We start from the raw sequence: 22,411 nt of genomic DNA, 5'->3' as shown, positions 1-22,411 counted from the left end.
TTTGGTTATGTTGACGATACAATACTATGCCCAGAGCCCAAAGTCGGCACAGGAGATACAATTACAAACAACCCTAGTTACCCTCGTTGGATCTCTAACGATGCTCATGTTCGTATGATCATTATCTCCACCATATCAGAATCTTCCTTCCAACACGTCCAAGGTACTACCTCACGAGATCTCTGGTTACATTTAGAACGTGTTTATGCTCCAAACAACTCCTCCAGGGAGTACACTCTGAAAAATCAGTTGCTAAAAATTTCCATGAAAGGTGATGAAACTCCTCTTACCTATCTTGCACGTGCACAAGAATATGCTACTGCACTTGCCAACATTGGTGAGCATGTTAAAGACAAGGATCTGGTCCTTCTTGTTATATCCGGGCTACGTGAAGAATACAATGGACTCAAGTCCATCCTTCTAGCCCGTCACCCACCTATTACCTTCATCGAGTTGCATGATTTTCTTAGTGATCATGACTACATGATCAATAAAAACCTTGCTGTTGTCCCTTCTTCACAGCCACATGTATGTTGGAATAATGTCTAAGGCTGTAACTATATTAGGCAAGTATTTGATCCGGTTGTGCATGGTCCTTTTGGGTTGCCTTCACCATAGCAACTTGATAGGATGATTTATTAAGAGAGAGTAAATATTATTAATATATTATGAGAATAATATAATGAATAATATATTTGCTATTTGATTAATATAAGTCATAGAATTAATTAGAATTAATTTGGTGACTTAAAGAGATTAATTAAATAAAGGGGTATAAACTGTCAACTGGTTGATAGTTAAACTTTAGACTGTAAATCCTTATTGATATAGGATTGGATGACTTCTAGGGCTATGATAAGCCAAAATCCTCCAAAGGGTTATCAAGGAAAGGATATGGATTAACTTAAAGTCTAAGTTATCCAATTAGGGTTTAAGTTGTAACCCTTAAGGAGTCTACAAGTATAAATAGACCCTATGGCTGATGGAATTCGACACTTGACCTAAAGTAAGGAACCTCTGGTCGAAATTCCTCCCCTCTCCTCTCTCCTAAATCATTCTTCTTGCTTTGGTGTTTGTAAGCCATTAGAGGAGTGACATTTGTGACTCTAGAAGCTCCAAGACCTCAAGATCAACAAGGAACTCAAAGGTATGATTCTAGATCTGTTTCAATGTTGTTATTTGACCTAATTAGTCATTAGAAGACTTGGATTCAATGCATTTATTAGAAAGCCTAGATCCAAGCATTAGGGTTTTGCATGCGCACATAGGAAAGTTCTTATGGCTAAAACCCATCAGTGGTATCAGAGCCTAACTTGGTTTTCTTTAAATTGTTGCTTGATTAACTGAAACAAACCTGCAAAATTCGATTTTTAGGTTTCTGAGTCACTGACTCGGCGAGTTCCAAGGTGGACTCGGCGAGTAGGCCTGACTCGGCGAGTCCCCTTGTGCACTCGACGAGTCCAGGCATCAGGAATGGCCAAATTCGAGATTTCTTTTTAATTATCTTATTTAAACTTTCCATAAACTAATTAGATCAATGTTAATTCGTTTTTCTGATAAATATAACTGCAATCTTGATCTAATCAAAGATATTTATCATATAATAAAATATTTAATTTCCTTATATGATAATTAATTAATTATTTTGATTTTTTTGGTAATTATCTTAAAAGAAATCTTGAATAAATCAAATATAGATAATTAGGATATTAATTGTTAATTGGAATTATTTGTTATTTGATCCTCCATGTTTTAAATGTTTAAAACTTGCCCTCAAGTTTTGAAATTTATATTTGTGATTAAAAGCTTTAATTTAGACAACTTAAATTTCAAACCCTAGATTTTAAAAGTTTTAAAATACAACCCTAATATGATATTACTAGAATAATATATATGTATAACTAAATGCTAGTCTTACTGTTAGTAGGCCTCATTCACGAAGCCAATCTATAAGGTGGGTATAAGGTTGCGGCCTATAAAATGGCGCTTAATGGGTGTACACTCACACCCACCGCTTGCTTGATTGGTGGAGGGTCGTTAGCCGAACGGGTAGGATAGGGTAACCTCATCCTCTCATTAAAAGTATAATAAGAAATATAAAGTAACTACACATATTTTTTAAATTTCCCAATCCTAGTTACTTTAGGAAAAGTGAATTGATGCAATCCCATGAAATTACACTTTGCACCTTGCTAAGATGTTAGTGGAGCGTGTGTGGTTTACCGGCACACTAATTGGTTCTAAGCGAAGGTGGCAAAGGGTGATTCATTGTTTATCATAGTTCGATGGAGCGTGTGTGGTTTACCGGCACATCGAATAGGTGATCGTTACAATGAAGGCACCATGTGAATTTGCATGGTAATTCACACCCGCTTTGTGATCCTCGGCATCCCAGTCACAAACGAGAGGGACATATCGAGATTTAAACATGCCAATGAATAGTTTCAATGAATCTCATCCGAACCTAGGAATTCTCAAAAACACTTAGGGCTAATAGTTTAGGTTTTGTGATGGAGAATTAGTGAATCGTCATTCATTTACCTTCAATTTATTTGCATGTTAGATTACGACATCCCTTTTCTAATATGTAAATGTTATTGTTGGATCCTAGCCCTAATTTTTCATATTGGGTGATAATTAGGGATTCTTATTCTAATCTATCTTTGTCCTTTTCTAATTGTAGATGTCAAACGCAAACAACGCTGCTGCTAGTTCTTTCACGTTGATGAGCCTTTGCCAAAAGGTCACCTTTGATGGAACGAACTTTAGCGAATGGATAAGATACATTCGCACCATTGCTCGCTATGAGGACAAGGAGTATGTCCTTGATGAGAAGCTCGAGAAAATCAACACCGAAATCGCTACTCCAGCCGAAATCACCGCCTTTGAAACTCATGAGCGAGATGCAACGAAGGTACATTGCATCATGATCGCCACCATGAACTCCGAATTTCAAAAGTCCTACGAGGACATGTACCCGTACGAGATGCACCAAGACTTATTGGAGAGGTACCACCAAAACGCGAGACAAGAGCGGTATGAGATTTTCACTAACATGATTTCCGCGAAGATGGGTCATGGAGAATCTCTTACCGTGCACCTGCAAAAGATGCAAAGGTATGTCGACCGCCTTCGCAAGTTGAATGTTGAATTCGGTGAGGACTTGGCGATCGACATGGTGCTTCACTCTTTGCCTCCGATGTACAACCAATTTAGGATGACCTACCACATGAACAAAGAAGAGGTCACCCTAAGCAAACTCCAAGGTCTCTTGAGAGTCGCTGAGAGCAACTTCAAGGACAAGTCTGTTGCACCTACTCCCAATCCGCCCGCTGCTCCTGTCTTGGCTATTGGTCAAGGAAAGGGAAAGAAGAGGAAAGCTTCATCGAAGAACTATCGCAAGGAGAAAGCCCGAGATGGTGCCTCTTCTAGTGGGACCAAAGTTGATCCCGCTAAGCCCTGTTCTAACCCGAAGGAGGCAGAGTGTCACCACTGCCACAAGATAGGACATTGGAAGAGAAGCTGCCCGGATTACCTGCAAGCAATCAAAGAGGGAAAGATCAAGCCATCTTTCGCAGGTATATACACAATCAAATATAACGATTCTAATCATGCTATTTCTTGGGTTCTTGATACCGGTTGTGGTTATCACATTTGTTCTAATGTGCAGGGACTAAGAAGAAGTAAGGATGTGGAGCACGGAAGGATCAATCTAATCATGGGGAACAGAAGATCGTCGCATGTGACCAAGATTGGAGTGTATTCTTTAGTGCTTAGGAATAGTTTGGTTTTAGATTTGAACAATTGTTGCTATTCGCCAGAAATGGCTAGAAACATCATTTCATTTCATGGTTTATATAGACAAGGATTTAGATTTTCTTTTAATAATGAGAATGGTTCTATTTTAGCTTATCTAAATGGTGTCTTTTACTTTGAAGCTATACCATGTAATGGAATATATGAAACTGTTATGATTGTTGATAACTTAGGAAATGATGTTTTGAATATTGATTCTTCCACTAGTATGGATAAAGCATCCTTGTGGCATTGTCATCTTGGACATGTCAACAAGAAACGCATAGCCCAACTCCAAAAGGATGGAGTGTTGGAGTCATTCAACCTTAGGGAAGATGACACATGCGAGTCTTGTTTACTTGGAAAGATGACTAAGTCACCCTTCACAAGTACATGTGAAAGGGGCGAGGGTCTATTGGACTTAATACATACCGATGTATGTGGACCATTTAGATCAACCACGAAGGATGGGAACCGCTTCTATGTGACTTTTACCGATGACTATAGTAGATATGGGTATATCTACTTAATCAAGCAAAAGTCAGAAACCTTTGAAAAGTTCAAAGAGTTCAAGAATGAAGTGGAGAATCAATTGGGCAGGAAAATCAAGATGCTTCGATCCGATCGAGGAGGAGAGTACCTAAGTCTTGAATTCCACGATTATCTTAAGGAGTGTGGAATAGTTTCACAATTGACGCCTCCTAGGACACCGCAGTTGAATGGTGTGGCAGAAAGGCGTAATCGAACTTTATTGGATATGGTTCGCTCTATGATGAGTCGTGCTTCACTACCTATCTCTTTTTGGGGGTATGCCTTAGAGACTGCCGCCCATATCCTTAACCGAGTCCCTACCAAGAAGGTTGCCAAAACACCTCACAAGATGTGGACAGGGAAAGCTCCCTCGTTGGCACATATCAAGGTTTGGGGTTGCGAGGCTTTTGTAAGATGAGATACTCACGACAAGCTTGAACCTCGAAGTGAGCGATGTATTTTCATCGGCTACCCGCAGACATCCTTTGGATATCTCTTCTACAGACCGAAGGACAATGTGGTCTTCGTTGCGAGGAGAGGAGTTTTCCGAGAGCGAGAACTCATAAGCCAAGGAGACAGTGGGAGGCAAATCGAGCTTGAAGAGATTCAAGAGTCGATAGATGAAGGAACCTCTACCGCTGGCACTCAACCCGAGGAGGAAACTCCGGTTGAACCAATTGACGAATCCTTACCTCTTAGACGTTCCGATAGAGTTAGAGTTCATCCCCAGTTTTATGGCTTTCATATTACTACCGAAGGGGACACGTATATTAGTGATGGTACACTAGTAAATTTTGATGAACCTAATAGCTATAAGGAAGCCATGGTAGGCCCGGAGTCTGTAAAGTGGAAAGAGGCAATGGATAGCGAGATCCATTCCATGTATGATAACCAAGTTTGGAATTTGGTTGATTACGTGCCCGGACGTAAGACCGTTGGGTGCAAATGGATCTTCAAGAAGAAGACCGACGTGGACGGGAACGTACACACATATAAAGCGCGATTGGTTGCGAAGGGCTTTACTCAAACTCCCGGAGTTGACTATGATGAGACTTTCTCACCAGTTGCGAAGATTAAATCTATTAGAGTGATGCTAGCAATTGCCGCATTTCATGATTATGAGATTTGGCAAATGGATGTCAAGACCGCTTTCCTTAACGGGAAGTTGGCTGAGGATGTTTACATGGCTCAGCCCGAGGGGTTTGTGGATCCGAAGCATCCGAATAGAGTGTGTAAGCTTGAGAAGTCCATTTATGGACTTAAGCAAGCGTCTCGCAGATGGAATCTTTGCTTCAATGAGAAAGTCAAAGAGTTTGGATTTGTACGAAGCGAAGACGAGTCTTGTGTATATGTCAAAGCCAGTGGGAGTATAGTAAGCTTCCTCGTTCTATATGTCGATGACATATTACTCATAGGAAACGACATCCCGACTCTGCAGGAGGTTAAGTCCTGGCTCGGGAAGTGCTTCGCTATGAAGGACCTCGGAGAGGCTTCTTACATTTTGGGAATAAGGATAGTGAGAGAAAGAAGTAAGAGACTAATTGGACTTAGCCAGAATACTTACTTAGAGAAGGTACTAAAACGTTTTAGTATGGAAAACTCAAAGAAGGGAGAACTACCGATACAAAGTAATGCCAAATTGAGTAAGACTCAAAGTCCGAGTACCGAAGCTGAGATAGCAGAAATGAGCTGAGTACCATACGCTTCTGCAGTTGGCTCAATCATGTACGCTATGACTTGTACTCACCCTGATGTAGCCTTCGCTTTGAGCATGGTTAGCAGATATCAAGGGAATCCTGGCAAAGCACATTGGATTGCGGTGAAGAATATCCTTAAGTACCTTCGGAGGACGAAGGAATGGTTCTTAGTCCTCGGAGGGAGTGATGACTTGAAGGTGCGAGGGTATAGTGACACCAGCTTTCAGACCGACAGGGACAACTACCGTTCGCAGTCGGGCTGGGTCTTTACCCTAAATGGAGGAGCAGTGACATGGAAGAGTTCCAAACAGGAAACCGTAGCTGATTCAACGTGCGAATCAGAGTACATTGCAGCGAGCGAAGCGTCGAAGGAGGCAGTATGGCTAAAGAACTTCATCGGTGATCTTGGAGTTGTACCTGCCATAAAGGAGCCCATGGAGATTTTCTGTGATAACGAAGGCGCGGTTGCCTTGACCAAGGAACCGAGGGATCATGGTAGATCAAGACATATCGACAGAAAATATCACTTCATCAGACATCGTGTAGAAGAAGGAAAACTCGTAGTGAAGAGGATATCATCAGAAGATAACCCAGCAGATCCGCTTACGAAGGGACTGAATAGGGTTAAGCACTTGCAGCATGCTAGGAGCATTGGGCTGAAGGATGATATTAGCATAGATTAGATAGTATTAGAAACGTGTAATAGATAAATGTAATTGACATTTGATGATTAAATAAAGGAGTTTTATTTATGAGTAATGTTACTATCTTATGTTAATTGTTTAGCTATTGTTTCACTTTGCATGTTTTGACTTCCAGAATAATTGAGTTTATTAGGAATAATCGAATTATTCAAATGGTCCACAATCGTTCACATGTTGGAAGTAGATATGAATGAAGATTGTCATGAATTGGTGTGTAGATTGTCTAAATGGTGTTAGACATAGCAAAGGGTTGCTGCAATGTTCATGAGTGCTTATGAACTAGTTTTGAGCATTGGAATAAACCCGCGCTTGCTGGAATCACCTTATGGAATACGATATAAAAGGTGATCGCAAGACGATAATATCATATAGTCTTAAAACCTAGATATATGGTTTGTTATTTGTTAATTGGTTGTACATTGATAATACGAAAACGCATTAGTAACTTGGTGTTATAAAACGTATTGTTGTGTATAGTTGGTTAATGAATAAGTAAATGCATATAAGTCGAAGTTTATCTGTAACTTTTATCTAAGAAGGTAAAAGCGATATCTCGGCCGCTCGATGATTTGATTTGACTTATGTGCCGGGCCCGGTCAGAACTGAATTGATGTGTTCGATTAAGTTCTATGTCAAATAAATTAGAGATCGAGAAACCTAAATGCTTGACTAACCATTCCATAGGATTGTCAGCATGATATCTAACAGAGGACTGTATGTTCCCTTATCTAAAGGACAAGATTGATTAGATTAGAGTTGACAGCGTCTTTGAGAGCTACGATTGCAAACCGAATTATACTTGTATAGTTACTAGACTTATCCAAGTGGGAGACTGTTGGAATAGTGTCTAAGGCTGTAACTATATTAGGCAAGTATTTGATCCGGTTGTGCATGGTCCTTTTGGGTTGCCTTCACCATAGCAACTTGATAGGATGATTTATTAAGAGAGAGTAAATATTATTAATATATTATGAGAATAATATAATGAATAATATATTTGTTATTTGATTAATATAAGTCATAGAATTAATTAGAATTAATTTGGTGACTTAAAGAGATTAATTAAATAAAGGGGTATAAACTGTCAACTGGTTGATAGTTAAACTTTAGACTGTAAATCCTTATTGATATAGGATTGGACGACTTCTAGGGCTATGATAAGCCAAAATCTTCCAAAGGGTTATCAAGGAAAGGATATGGATTAACTTAAAGTCTAAGTTATCCAATTAGGGTTTAAGTTGTAACCCTTAAGGAGTCTACAAGTATAAATAGACCCTATGGCTGATGGAATTCGACACTTGACCTAAAGTAAGGAACCTCTGCTCGAAATTCCTCCCCTCTCCTCTCTCCTAAATCATTCTTCTTGCTTTGGTGTTTGTAAGCCATTAGAGGAGTGACATTTGTGACTCTAGAAGCTCCAAGACCTCAAGATCAACAAGGAACTCAAAGGTATGATTCTAGATCTGTTTCAATGTTGTTATTTGACCTAATTAGTCATTAGAAGACTTGGATTCAATGCATGTTTATTAGAAAGCCTAGATCCAAGCATTAGGGTTTTGCATGCGCACATAGGAAAGTTCTTATGGCTAAAACCCATCAATGTATTTACTGCCTTAAAAGAAACACCATCACCCAACATTAGTAACCTTCAAAGCCAACTTCAATCTCTACATACTATGACGTCCCAACTTGGTTTCCAACTTAACCCGATTGCCCCACAGAGTGCAACTCCTCAAGCGTTTTATGCTTCACGACCCACAAACAACTATCAAGGCAATCGTTGAGGTAACTCACGTGGAAATTTCCAAAATCGATCCCGTGATAACAACAATTTGAGCTCTGCTAGGCAATTTGCTTGGGCCTCCACACAAAACACTGTGTTTGGTCATTGCAATCGATGTGGCATTGGCCATCTACCATCTCAGTGTCCAAATAATCAAGGTGCTAGCATCCCTACAAGATCGAGCTTACAAGCCAATTTCGCCACTTCAAACACTACCTGGTTCCCTGATATAGGTGCAAACTCTCATACCACACCAGACTTGTCCAATGTTGACACTTCTGAGTTTTATCATGGTTCAGACTCTCTTCATGTTGGTGATGGTAATTCTCTCCCTATTATTCATATTGGATCTTCAAAAATTTATTCTTCCAATCAAACCTTTGATCTTTCTAATATCCTTCATGTTCCTGAAGCTAAGAAAAATCTTTTATCTGTCCAACAATTTTGTATTGACAACAATGTTTTCTTTGAGTTTCACTCTTCTTTCTTTGTTGTGAAGGACGAACTTACTCGCACCACTCTTCTCACTGGACCAAGTAATAATGGTCTCTACTCTCTAGCTGTGTCTTCCTAGTCTGAAGCCAATACCAAAGACCGCTCACACATCAATTAATGCTTTTTCAAGTGTCTGGCATCACCGCCTTGGTCACCCATATGAACGAGTTTTTTAATACCGTTGTTTCTAGTTGTTCGCTTCCTGTTTCCACAAAACAATGTTTAGATTTATGTTCTTCTTGTGAATTAGGGAAATCTTCCAAACTTTCATTACCTAGTTCATCTTTTCGAAGTAATAACATTTTAGACTTAATTTATTATGATGTTTGGGGTCTTGCACCAACTTTATCTTTTGATGGTTGTCGTTTCTTTATGATTTGTGTTGATCATCACACTCGTTATATGTGGTTTTACCCGTTACCACATAAATCTGATGTTTTTCTAACCTTCATCAATTTTGTTAAAATGGTTGAATGATAATTCAATTCTAAAGTCAAAAGTGTTCAAACTGATTGGGGAGGGGAATTTCGCAATCTTTCTTCGTATTTCTCATCCCTTGGAATCATTCATCGTCGGTCACGCCCTCATACTAGCGAGCAAAATGGTTTTGTTGAGAGACGTCATCGTCATGTGGTTGAAACTGGTCTCACACTTCTTGCTCATGCCAATCTTCCCCAACTTTTTTGGCAATTTGCATTTGAGACAACAGTATACCTTATAAATCGCCTACCATCTCGAACCTCATCAAACATATCACCTTATCAACATATATTCAATCGAAAGCCAGACTACACTTTTCTTCGGATTTTTGGTTGTGAGTGTTTTCCTCACCTATGCCCCTATAACAGACATAAAATGGATTTCCGTTCCACTCCTTATACTTTTCTTGGTTATAGTCCACTTCACCATGGTTATCGGTGTCTTGACACCTCCACGGATCGAATCTACATTGCTCGCCATGTTCGATTCAATGAGCATGTCTTCCCGTTCAAAACACCAACTCCTACTACCTCTACACCTACCCCTACCTATGTTTTGTCTTTTCCATGCTATATGTCTAATACACCTGTTCCGATTTCTACCACTACTGTTGATGACACGATACCAACCACACCCGCTACCTCTCCTACCACCACTACTCCTGCAGCATCTCCGCCACAGACCCCAGACACTAGCTTTGCTGAGTCGCCTTCACCCCCAGCTGCCACTCCACCTCCTGCTCCACGCCCTCGCCCCCTAACCTACAGCCTAACCCCAAACCTACCTCCCCTTATAGCCCCTCGGCCTATCATGCTACTACCTCTATTATTGAACCCACGTCTTTTTTGGTTGCTAGCAAGTCTCCAGAGTGGTGCAATGCCATGGCAGAGGAATACACTGCTCTCACCACAAACGTCACTTGGACTCTTTTTCCTCCAGTTCCTCATGCAAACATTATAGATTGCAAATGAGTTTATAAACTTAAGCGAGATCCAGAGGGCAATATTTCTCGCTACAAAACCCGACTTGTAGCCAAAGGTTTCAAACAACAGGCAGGTGTTGATTACAATGAAACCTTCAGTCCCGTAATTAAAGCTACCACAATCCGGGTTGTCCTTTCTCTTGCTGTGACTAACAAATGGTCTCTTCGGCAATTAGATGTTCTGAACGCCTTTTGCATGGTGATTTACATGAAACGGTCTACATTCGACAACCACAAGGATTTGTTGATCCTTCTAAACTAGACCATGTGTGTCTCCTTCACAAATCTTTATATGGCCTCAAGCAAGCTCCACGGGCTTGGTTTCAATATTTGTCTGCTGCGTTGCATCGTTTTGGTTTTTTGGGTTCCTGCACAGATCTGTCCTTATTTATTTAGAGGACAGGTCAAATTCTAATCTATATTCTTGTATACGTCGATGATATTATTATTACAGGTAATGATGATGCAATGATTGCTCACATCATTCATCAGTTGGGCTCCACTTTTGCCATTAAGGACCTTGGTCGCTTACATTTCTTCTTGGGTATTGAAGTTGTTTCTCGTGATTCTGATCTCATTCTATCACAAAGGAAGTATATTTTGGACATCCTTCATCATTCGGGTTTCAAGGATTGCAAACCGGTGAGCTCTCCAATGACTACCTCTCAGGTCTTATCTCTTGACGACGGTCCTCTTCTGCCGGATCCGACTATCTACAGACAATTGGTTGGAGCTCTTCAGTACGCTACTATTTCTCGCCCTGATATTGCTTAAGCTGTCAATAAAGTGTGTCAATTCATGCATGCACCTACCAAAAACCATTGGTCTGCTGTCAAACGTATCTTGTTTTATTTATAGGGCACAACTAATTTCGGACTTCTTATTCGACACAATTCGGGCTCTGCTTTACAAGCTTTTACGGATGTTCATTGGCATCATTTTGCCCCTGATTCCCTTCATGCCTTCTCGGATTCGGATTGGGCTGGTTGTCCCGATGATCGGCGTTCCACGGGAGGATTTACTATATATTTGGGTTCAAACTTAATCTCAGGGACTGCACGAAAACAACGTACTGTATCAAGATCCTCAACTGAGTCGGAGTTCAAGGCCCTTGCGGATACAGTTGCTGAATTAATCTGGCTAAAAGCTCTTCTCAGTGAACTAGGTGTCTCAGTGAAACATCCACCTACTCTTTGGTGTGACAATCTTGGTGCTACTTATCTCTCTGCTAATCCGGTATTTCATGCACGCACTAAACATGTTGAAGTGGATTTTCGCTTTGTTCGTGAACGAGTTGCTTCCGATCAACTCCGTGTTCAGTTCATTTCCACTGCTGATCAGATCGCTGATGTTTTTACAAAGTCGTTGCCCTCTCAAAGATTTTTGTTCTTACGATCCAAGCTACAGGTCATTTCCCGCCCTTAGCTCGCGGGGGAATTTTAGACTAATTTAATTAGTTTAGTTTAATACATTGTTTTATATTAGAGGGTACCTAATTGTATTTAACTAATAGTATCTTTCAATATATATATATATATATATATATATATATATATATATATATATATATATATATATTAGGATCGTTGTAAACTTTAATGAATAATAAGAGATACACGGTTTAACTCATTTGAAAGGGCTTCAATATGTTTCTTTCTATTAAAATTTTATTCTATATGTTAGAATTTAATATATGATTACTTGGTATAAAAGAACCATGAAGAAAAATGGTTGGACATCTCTCTATAAATACATTGTTTTTGTATATTAACATTATCTCACCTAAGCATTTGTCTCTGTATCTTGTAGTTCCCCATAGAAACATATGTTTGTATACTTCTACTTTGGATGGGGGTATTAGTCTTTTTAAGAACCCCTAAGCTGAGGTGTATGGAGAACAAATCTATAATATCGTGGGAAGGAAGGGGTGGTGGTGTTGGAAACAAAGGATAAACAAATTACCCTAATTGGCTTCTCTAAAATGGGGTAAAAATTTTCTACATGAAGATAAAAGGAAAAAATTACTAGAAGAAAGGAGCTATGCTTTTTCGATGAAAATTAATAACTTTTCAGCATTACAAGACTTAGTTACAATAATTTGAAATAGAAAAAATCATACACAACTTAAGCTGTAAAATAATACGTGTAAAGTCTCAAATTTCAAACCAAAATTTTCAATTTTAAATAAGAATAAACATCTCAAACCATTTTCCAAAAGTATAATATAATATCAATTTGCTCAAGACATAACATACCGAGTACCAAAACCAAGTAATAATAACTCATAGTAAAATCATATCAATGGAAGTCTCCAAAACAACTCCCATGGGTATGCTACAGTTACGTCGCGCCTTTTCCCTTACTATAAAAAACAATTTAAAACATTTGAAATTCAAATCGCAAACACAAAGATTAGCGAGTTTCCTAAGATACCACACATACATGTGAATGTTATGGTCCCCCTATAGTCTTACACTCATTTCTGCTTGCTACAGTTCCCCTACAGTCTCTCCTGCTATGCCCCCACACCCATAGTCTTTCATGCAAATGTTATGGTCCCCCATAGTCTTTTATACTAGTGTTTTGGTCCCCCATAGTCTTTTCATGCAAGTGCTATGGTTCCCCCATAGTCTTTCATACATGTCACAAAGACAATCTATCATATCATGACACATAGTTTCCTACATAGTATAATGAGAAATCTCACCCGAGTTTAGCAACAAAATATCAACAGTAGCCTTTGCAATGAAATTGCTAGCGCAACCATGTAACATCCCAAAACTCATAGAAAATTTTTCAATTTAAAATAATAAAATATCCAATGTATTTTTCATAAAAGATCATCATTATCAACAATGTTTCCAAAAGAACATCAGAGTATTAACAAATAATAAATGTAAGTCTCTAGTGGATGCGATGTAATCACGTCGGACCCTTCCCTTTCAAACTGGAAGTACCTGAAAATGTTAAACCACAAAACCGTAAGCACAAAGCTTAGTGAGTTTTCCCCAAAATACCACATATCATATAAATGGGCCCAACCTAGCATACATAAATGGGTCCATCCCAACATAATCATGGGCCTAGCCCAACCTACATGATAATGGGCCCAACCCAACATGTAGAATAATATGCCCAACCCAACATATATAATAATGGGCCCAACCCCATATAAATAATAATGGGCCCAACCTAACATACAAATAGGCACATCCCAATATGAATAATAATGGGACCAACCCAACATAAACATGTAAGAGTCACAAAGACAACTAGCACAATCCAATGGGCCGACATTGGTGCCTTCAACCCATTAGTACAATGAGAAGACTCACCTCAATCTGATGTTAGACAAATGAATCACACACCCGAGCTGCCTAAATTGAAACTCCCCATACTGAATAACACATCATAAACCCTAATAACAATTAGGTAACAACTCCAAACACACGTATTGGTTCTGATTGACTTACTTGGGTCTTTGTTTTTCTGTCGAGAATCACAATCGGTCTCTTTACGTAGTTTAGACGTTCATCAACCTAAATGTCATCCAAGGGAACCACTATCGAATCATCTGCTAAACACTTCCTCAACTGAGAGACGTGGAAAGTGTTGTGGATCTAATTGAGCTCATCCGGTAGGTCCAACCGATATACAACCTTACTCACCTGAGCAATAATCCTAAAGGATCCAATAAACTGGGGGACTAACTTGCCCCGTTTCCAGAATCGAATGACACCTTTCCAAGGTGACACCTTCAAAAGCACCAGATCTCCTACCTAGAACTCGAGGTCCGATCGTCGCCGATCACCATAACTCTTCTGGCGATTTAGTGTGGTTCGCAGCCGATCGCGCACCTGCTGAATCAAATCGGTAGTCTTGAGTACTACCTCAATACTCCCCATAACTCGATGCCCGAACTCGCCCTAGTAAATCGATATCGGTGTGGTAGCTATTATTGTTGGAAAACTCAGCCATTTGAGATAAGTATCCCAACTCCTGCCAAAATCTATCACACACGCCCTGAGCATATCTTTGAGTGTCTAAATCATCCTCTTACTCTGCCCATCGGTCTGGGGGTAGTATGTTGTACTGAAATTCCACTGAGTACCCAACTCCTCATGAAGTTTCCTCCAAAACCTGGAGGTGAAGAGAACATCTCGATCTGAAACCACAGACACTGGCACCCCATGCCGAACCACCACCTCCCTGATGTAGATGTCAGCCAATTTCTCAGTGGAAGTGCTCTTGACAATAAGTATGAAATGAACACTCTTGGTCAATCTATCCAAGATAACCGAAATAGAATCAAACCCACGTTCCATCCTCAAAAACTTTGTGATAAAATCCATGTTTATCTCTTCTCATTTCCACATAGGAATAAGGTAACAGATACATCTTGCCATAGGGTCTCTGATGTTCGGCCTTGATTTTCCGGAAAGTCAAACACCGTTCCACAAACCAAGCTACCTCCTTCTTCATACAGGGCTACTAATAATCCAACCTCAAGTCTCTGTACATCTTCGGGGCTCTCGGATGTATCGAAAACTTCGACTTATGTGCCTCTTCTAGTAATGTGTAGCACCTGGTTTCCGGTATGTGAATTTTATTTGAGCATTGCCCTAATTTAGCCTTAGACTCGGCGAGTCATAGGGTCCGACTCGCCGAGTAGGGACGAGACTCAGGACGCGTTTTAAGTAGGCGACTCGACGAGTCCATATCCTGGACTCGGCGAGTCACCGCTGCGGGATGAAACCCTAAGTTTCAAGGGTTTGCACCCTATTTAAACTCTCTTTCCGCCCCAACTCGTCCCCATTCACCCCCAGAACTCCCCCTTCATCGTTTTCCCTTGTTTTCTTGAGAGTTTGAGGTGTTCTTGGTGTGTTCTTGAAGGTTTTGAAGAGTAAGAGGAGTAGATCAAGAAGAGGAGAAGGAGATCAGCCATCCTTGTGTCATTTCAACATTTCCTTTGAGGTATAACCCGTTTTCCCCTTGATTCTATGCTTAAAACTTCATTTGGGTCCTTCTTGGTCAATTCCCCAAGTTTGCATGTTCATTATATGTTGTAATAAGGCGTTTGGCCTTTGGATCTATGTAAGATTGAGCTCCAGGAGCTCAGATCTGTTAGCTTTTTGGCCTCATGAGGCTTGTTAGCCCTAGATCTACCATTTTGAGACATTTTGAGCCTTATAATCCATATTGGTGAATATCCACACGTAAAGTTGGAAACTTTACGTGTGATTCGTGTCCTAGAAGTCCAGATCTATGAATGGCATGGTCTGGAACCGAGCAAATCGGTATATTTAAGGAGTGCATGGCGACGACTCGGCGAGTCGCATAGGTGACTCGGCGAGTCTGGTCGCGAGTCACCGAATTGGTCCCTTTTTCATGTGTCGAGTTGAGCCTTGAGTCACAGGGGGTGACTCGGTGAGTTGGGAGCTGAACTCACCCATGTTAGGACTCGGCGAGTCAATGCCCTGACTCGGCGAGTCCAAGGCAATCTTCATAGCTCAAGAACAGACTCGGCGAGTCGTTCATACAACTCGGCGAGTCTTAGCATAAAGTGTTCATCGGATGAAGATAAACTCGACGAGTTGTTCATACAACTCGGCGAGTAGGATGAAGGTGTTGAATGACAGATAGAAGGTGAACTCGTCGAGTCATAGCCCGACTCGACGAGTAGAACCAGGGACCCAGGACATTGGTTTGCTAGGGACTCGGCGAGTGGTGATCCACTCGGCGAGTCGAGTCAACTGAAAGTTGACTCCAGCTTTGGCTTAGAGTTAATCCAGGGGTAAAATGGTCATTTTACCTAAAGGACAGTTAGCAGGGTTTGATTGAGTATGTCGTGGAAATTGCAGCCGGAGGACTCCCGGAGCAGCAGCAGTCAGTTAGTTCCCGATCAGTTCAGCAGCTACTTTGAGGTGAGTTACCTTCCAGTAGCGGTGGGTCTAAGGCCACAATGCCGACCCACCAGTAGGAGTTGTATGATAGATGATTGTCTTTGTGATATCATCTAAGTTCGCTAGTACCTGACATGTTATATGCTAGCATGATATGCTGTATGTGATAGTAGTAGAGTTTGGTTGTTCGGACCGAAGGGTAGTCAGACACCCCAGACACGTCTGACAGTATGTGACGATATGTATGCATGCTGGCTTGTTATGTTATATGTGATCGTAGTAGTAGGGGTGAAATAGTCCCCGAGGATCGGTTGTTAGGACCGATGGGTAGTCAGCACCCCAGAATGGCTTGACACGGGTAGGTCGGCACCCCAGAATGGCTTGACACGGGTAGGTCGGCACCCCAGAATGGCCGTACCGGGTAGTCAGGCACCCCAGAATAGCCTGGCAGTATATATGTTATGTGTTTGTATGGTATGCGGTACGTTGGGGGAACTCACTAAGCTTTGTGCTTACGTTTACAGTTTTGTTTTCAGGTACCTCTGCATCGAAGGGGAAGGAGCCGGCGCGGTAGCGGCACGTCATACACACACTCTTCGGTTTCCGCATTTATGAGATTTACTGGGATTGTACTCTGATATTTGATGGGATGTACGGTTTGGCTTTTGAGAACATGGTTGCAATGTGTTATGGTGTGAACAAACAATGTTTCTTTTTATTTAGACAATGATTTTATTTATTAATGTTTTCTAAAGTAATATCAAACAAAAATTTTTTTTTTGGGTCGTTACAAGTTGGTATCAGAGCCCTGGTTTGAGGGATTCGGACACGCCTTCGGGAATGTTTGGACTCAAACCGAGGGATTGAAAGATTTTTCGAAAAGAAATTATTCTTTAAAACCCGGAAAAGAGTCACGAGAAAGAGTAAAGTGTGTGACGTGCGCGATCGGCCGAGCTCAAGTAAGTATTCCCCATAGTACCCATACAAGTTTATGTTATGTTTATCAGCTTTATGAATATTGCATGCTAGAATAGGCTAAGGATCTAGGAGTGATGCCTTATGTGCCTGCTTATTTGTTCCAGCTTATTGAATATTGCATGTTAGAATTGAGTAGACAGCAGTAGGGTAGCCTGTTTAGGTTATGCCTGATAGTATGAGCTTAGCATCCTATGTTAAGTGTCGTTTCTTGTTCTAAGAACAGTTTTGGCTTGAGTCTGTTTTTCCTTATCCGAATGCTGCTTGCTTCGTGCTTGGTGGGATTCTGAGTAATGGGAGTGAGCCACTAGGTAAACACGTCACACCACATGTAATCAGGGTTGAATAATCCCAAAGTGTTGGAACTGGCCCTATTGCGCAGCTCTTGTTTGAGTCCAACCGTTGTAGGGACGGATCTTTTACTTGAAGGATTATCTAATCCTCATTACATGTGATGGTGTTTAGGTGGTGGCTAACTGGCATTATGAGGAGACCTACAGCAGCTGAGGACCAGTTGTGTTGAACTTGAGTTCTCCCTAGGGCAAGCCTAGGGTGAGAATATCGGAGAGTAGCAGTAGTAGAGGGGGTTGGTGGAGTCGAGGAATTCCTCGGAGAAGGTACGGATAGATGTGGAAGGTAGTATGGGCCCGTACTACTGAAAGCAGAGGATCCGTACCCGAGCTGAGGAAGGCCAAGACGAGACCAAGGAACCTGTAAGTAGTTGAGATCCCTCAGAAAGTAGCAGTACCACTAATGATTATTATTGATGTTTTGCAGAATGGTGGTACTTCGATCGAGACCGACAGATGGCGGGTCAAGAGAGGGGTCAGGTTCGGGATCTGGCACCGAGCCGATTGAGGAGAGGCTACGTGAGTTCATCACGTCGGAGATCACTAGGGGCATCCTTGAGTCGACCCCCATCATCTTTGGGTCGATCAAGGAAGGGATCGTGGAGATGATGGAGGATCGCCTACGGGCATTCAGGAGCGACTTGGCCTCTAGCCAGTCAGGATCTCGCACACTGTCCTTCAAGGACTTCAGGAGCAGTGGTGCGCCGGATTTCCATGGGGTGAAGGACCCCATTGTCGCCAGGCGGTGGATTGCGGATATCGAGTCCGCCCAGTTGATCAGCTTCTGCCCCGAGGGGTCGAAGGTGAGGTACGCAGCAGGGTGTTTACGGGACCGGGCCCGAGATTGGTGGGAGTCAGTGGGTGACTCGATGGGAGCCTCGGCTATCGAGGCAATGACCTGGTCGGACTTTGTGGCTAGGTTCAGGGCAGAGTTTGCGCCAGCGGTCGAGCTTCAGCAGCTGGCCAGGGAGTTTCTAGACATGAGGCAGACGACAGAGACCGTGGCGGAGATCACCGCCAAGTTTCGGGAGAGGGCTTTGTTGGTGCCCCAGTATGCAGGCGACGAGGATATGAGGAGGACTCGTTACCATGATATGCTACGAGCTGACATTCGGGAGCATGTTAGCTTTTCGGCTTGCCCTACCCTGGACTCCATGATTGCCAGGGCTAGGGAGAGAGAGATAGATTTGGAGCACATCCGGAAACGGAAACTTGAGGATGGTCAGGCATCAGGGGCTTCGGGGAAGAAGCCCAAGGGATCAGATGGGAGGCCGAAAGGCCAGTCGGGACCGAGCCGCTGCAGGAGGTGCGGCAGGCCGCACGAGGGGGCGTGCAGGATGGGATCGTCAGGCTGCTACAAGTGCGGCAAGGTTGGGCATATCAGCAGGGATTGCACTGCTCCTGCGACCGTTATTCAGACATCGGAGTTGCTGTGTTTCCACTGCAACCAGAGGGGCCACAAGAAGGCCAATTGCCCCATGTTGACAGCTTCAGCGCCAGTGAAGGCGCCAGCTCCAGCGACCCTGCGGATCACGGATGGCCGTCAGGGCAAGGCAGAGGCTCCAGTGGTGAGGAGTCGGGCATTTCAGTTGACTGCCGAGGAGGCACGCGCCGCGCCCGATGTGGTGACGGGTATGATTCCTTCCTTCTATCTTTTATTTTACGTTGTTATGATATTGATATGTGCTCCGTGTGTATACATGTGTATTAGGATCGTTCCATGTGAACGGCATCCCGGTTCAGGTATTGTTCGACTCGGGTGCATCCCGATCGTTCGTTTCTCTTGCTCTTAGCAAGAGATTTCATGAGACTTCAGGCGAGTTAGATTGCCCGTTAGAGGTAGAGATTGCCGATGATCGATCGGTGCGAGCATCGATGGTGTTTCGAGATTGTGTCCTGCGACTGTTTGAGGAGTGTTACCTGGTAGACTTGGTTCCCATTCCATTGCGTGGGAACAAGGTGATTATTGGTATGGATTGGTTGAGCCCTAATGGGGCAGTGATAGATTGCGCACAGCAGCTAGTGCGAGTCAAGACCCCAAGCGGGGGAGAGTTAGTGATTCATGGAGAGCGGCCGCAGTGTGGACCCACTGTATGTTCAGCAGCGAGGGCTAGGCGCTACCTTCAGCAGGGATGCGCGGGTTATGTCGCGTACGTGATGGACACCCGGGAGGCGGGTAAGGCGACCGTGAGCGAGGTCCCGGTGGTTCGAGATTTTGCTGATGTTTTTCCGGAGGAACTACCTGGGATACCTCCGGAGCGACAGGTGGAGTTCAGGATTGACCTCGTTCCCGGTGCGGCTCCGATAGCCAAAGCACCGTATCGGTTGGCTCCTCCCGAGATGCAGGAGTTGTCTACGCAGCTGCAGGAGCTGCTGGACAAGGGATTTATTCGGCCGAGCAGCTCTCCCTGGGGAGCCCCGATTCTGTTTGTGAAGAAGAAGGATGGGTCGCATCGGATGTGTATAGATTATCGGGAGCTGAACAAGGTAACGGTGAAGAACCGTTACCCGCTTCCGAGGATTGATGACCTCTTTGACCAGCTTCAGGGCGCATCTTGGTTTTCCAAGATTGATTTGCGTTCGGGTTATCATCAGATGAGGGTCAGGGAGGAGGATATGCAGAAGACCGCGTTTCGGACGCGCTATGGCCATTACGAGTTTGTGGTGATGCCGTTTGGGCTCACCAATGCTCCTGCCGCGTTCATGGACCTCATGAACCGTGTATGCAGACCGATGCTGGACCGGTCTGTGATAGTCTTTATCGATGATATCTTGGTTTATTCCAAGACCCGGGAGGAACATGAGGAGCATTTGAGAGAGGTGTTAGAGACCCTGAGGAGGGAGAGCTTGTATGCCAAGTTATCCAAGTGTGAGTTTTGGTTGCGCGAGGTGCAATTTCTGGGGCACCTCGTCAACCAGAACGGGATTCTGGTCGATCCGGCCAAGGTCGAGGCCGTGATGAGATGGGAGGTTCCGAAGTCCCCATCTGAGATTCGGAGCTTCCTAGGATTGGCAGGCTACTATCGGAGATTTATCCAGGATTTCTCCAAGATAGCCGTGCCCCTGACGCGGCTGACGAAGAAAGCCGTGGTCTTTCGGTGGGGACCCGAGCAGCAGGCTGCATTTGAGACGCTGAGACAGAGATTGTGTGAGGCGCCGATCTTAGCCCTGCCAGAGGGCGTAGAGGATTTCGTGGTTTATTGCGATGCGTCCATTTCTGGGTTGGGCGCGGTGCTGATGCAAAGGGGGCATGTCATTGCTTACGCTTCGAGGCAGCTCAAGCCTCACGAGGCGAACTACCCGACGCACGATTTGGAGTTGGGGGCGGTGGTATTTGCCCTCAAGATTTGGCGACATTACCTCTATGGGGTTCGGTGTACCATCTACACGGACCACAAGAGCTTGAGGTACCTCATGGATCAGCCGAATCTGAACATGAGGCAGCGTCGGTGGTTGGATGTGGTGAAGGATTATGATTGCGAGATCCTTTACCACCCGGGAAAGGCCAATGTGGTGGCCGATGCGCTTAGCCGCAAGACGGCGCCGATCAGGGGCGCCTGTTTGAGGATGACTGTGGTGACTCCCCTGTTGGAGCAGATTCGGGAAGCTCAACAGGAGGCTATCAAGGAGGAGCATCGGAAGAACGAGCGCGTAGTAGGTCAGGTTTCCTCCTTCGATTATGATAGCCGAGGGTTATTGACACTACACCATAGGGTGTGGGTGCCGTATCACGGAGGCGTGCGCCAGATTTTGATGGAGGAGGCGCACAAGTCCCGATTCTCTATTCATCCCGGGGCGACGAAGATGTATAGGGATCTTCGTCTAGACTATTGGTGGCCCTGCATGAAGCGGGATGTGGCATGGTACGTCGAGCGGTGCTTGACCTGCAGGAAGGTCAAGGCCGAACATCAGAGGCCGCATGGCAAGATGCAGCCGTTGGACATTCCACTGTGGAAGTGGGAAGATATCACGATGGATTTTATCGCGAAGCTTCCCAGGACCGCGCGTGGAGTGGATTCGATTTGGGTCATCGTGGATAGATTGACCAAGAGTGCTCACTTTATTCCGATTCCGGAGAGCATATCGGCCGAGAAATTGGCCGACATCTATATCAGGGAGATTGTGGCACGGCATGGGGTGCCAGTATCGGTGATCTCGGACAGGGATGTGCGTTTTACTTCCAGGTTTTGGAAGAGATTCCATGACGAGTTGGGCACTCGTCTGCATTTCAGCACCGCCTTTCACCCGCAGACAGATAGACAGAGTGAGCGGACCATCCAGACTTTGGAGGACATGTTGCGGGCGTGTGTTCTGGATTTCGGTGGTAGCTGGGATACCTATCTTCCTTTGGCTGAGTTCTCCTACAACAACAGCTATCATGCGAGTATCGACCGCCCTCCCTTCGAGATGTTGTACGGACGGAGGTGTAGGACCCCGATATGCTGGGGTGAGGTTGGCCAGAGAGTTATGGGAAGCACCGAAGTGGTGCTCAAGACGACTGAGAGGATACAGCAGGTCCGGAGCAGGCTTCAGACTGCTCATAGTCGACAGAAAAGTTATGCCGACAAGCGTCGATCCGATTTAGAGTTCCAGGTCGGGGATATGGTCCTCCTGAAGGTGTCGCCGTGGAAAGGCGTCATCCGATTCAGGAAGCGGGGCAAGTTGGGCCCGCGATTCATCGGACCGTTCAGGGTCTTAGCCCGGGTGGGCAAGGTA

Source organism: Lactuca sativa, chromosome 1, assembly GCF_002870075.4.
Source record: "Lactuca sativa cultivar Salinas chromosome 1, Lsat_Salinas_v11, whole genome shotgun sequence".
Lineage (NCBI taxonomy): Eukaryota > Viridiplantae > Streptophyta > Magnoliopsida > Asterales > Asteraceae > Lactuca > Lactuca sativa.
This window is presented reverse-complemented; position numbering follows the sequence as displayed.